Source organism: Spinacia oleracea, chromosome 6 (assembly GCF_020520425.1).
Source record: "Spinacia oleracea cultivar Varoflay chromosome 6, BTI_SOV_V1, whole genome shotgun sequence".
Classification (NCBI taxonomy): domain Eukaryota; kingdom Viridiplantae; phylum Streptophyta; class Magnoliopsida; order Caryophyllales; family Amaranthaceae; genus Spinacia; species Spinacia oleracea.
The window spans coordinates 5,878,013-5,879,344 of record NC_079492.1 but is presented as its reverse complement, the minus strand read 5'-3'; the positions used below and the strand labels follow the sequence as shown (position 1 = coordinate 5,879,344).

The following is a 1,332-nucleotide window of genomic DNA, read 5'->3' as shown; positions in this document are numbered from 1 at the left end:
ATTTGATTACTTGTTTTAGTTTAATACACAAACCATTCCAACTCTCGTTACCAGTAGTCTAGATTAATAATTTAATAGTAGAAAGAACGCATGTTTCCCTGTGGATACGATCCCTGTTTCCCTTGCTATATTTTTAGTTGGTGAACGTTAGGTTTATCTTTGATAGGAGTGCGATTTAGCCTGTCAAATTTTGGCGCCGTTGCCGGGGAAACGGTTTTATTTTCTGTTATTAATTGTTTTTCTAGATTATTGTTTGTTACTTCTCAAGGGACTCCCGTTCCTTGAGACCGGATCTCACGACTGTTTTCTAGTTTTTGCTTGTTTATGCCCAGGACTGTCCATACCAGCGATCTGACTTCGTTCAATCCTGAACCTGAACGGACCTTTCGTAGACGGCGTAGATTCGTTAAACAGTTGAGAGACTATTCTGACTCTGAATCCGACTATCTGATTAGCAATCTATTCCATACAGATTCAGAGATGGGTGACCAAGCACCACCACCGCCACCCCCACTTGTGCCAAGGCTTACAGACTACTCTAAACCAAGTCTGTCTATGCTCCCCAAGGAAATCATGCCTTCTATTGCGGTCGAGAATTTCAAGATCGAACCCCAGCTGATAAACATGATCGAGAGACACCAATTCAGTGGGGAAAAGGGTGAAGATCCTAATCTCCATATTCAGTCTTTCATTCAGTATTGTGCCACCATTAAGCAGAAGAATTTAACACCGGAGCAGACTATGGAGATACTCTTTCCATTTTCATTGAGTGGGAAGGCAAAGCTATGGATTAACAGTCTCAACCGCGCAGCTATGAAAATCACCGATTGGAATTCCTTGGCCCTTGCATTCTATGTTAAATATTTCCCACCTGAGAAGACAACTCGTCTAAGGGGACAGATATTAGGTATCTCTCAACAAGCAGATGAGAGTTTGTTCGAGGTTTGGGAAAGATTCAAGGACTTGCAAAGAGAGTGCCCACGCCATGGTTTGGAGGATTGGTTCCTGGTTCAGCAATTCTATAATGGTCTGGGTAATGAGTCTAGGTGTCTTTTGGATTCAGCTACCAGTGGGAGATTTATGCAACTGGAGGTGCCTAGAGCTTTAGAGGTGATTGAGGAGATACCCATCCATAGTGCCCAATATGGGAATCCTAGAGGTTTTGCCGATCGTGGTGTTAAGCATGAGATGAACTCTATTGAACAGCTTACTGCTCAGCTAACTGCCCTACATCACAAGCTGGATAATATGCAAAACGCATCTCCCCAAGCCACCCAACAAGCTAGTGTCACCGCAATGAGTTCTCAGTTGGCCAATGTCTGTAATAGTTGT

The 1,332-nt window shown here is 43.2% G+C and overlaps 1 non-coding gene across 1 annotated transcript; it reads right to left on the bottom strand.

Annotated features, from left to right (window-relative positions):
* Positions 1–885: 885 nt before the first annotated feature.
* LOC130464608 (small nucleolar RNA R71) lies at positions 886–992 on the bottom strand. Its single transcript, XR_008924987.1, has one exon. It is a non-coding gene; the product is annotated as a small nucleolar RNA R71 (small nucleolar RNA).
* Between the last annotated feature and the right edge of the window lie 340 nt (positions 993–1,332).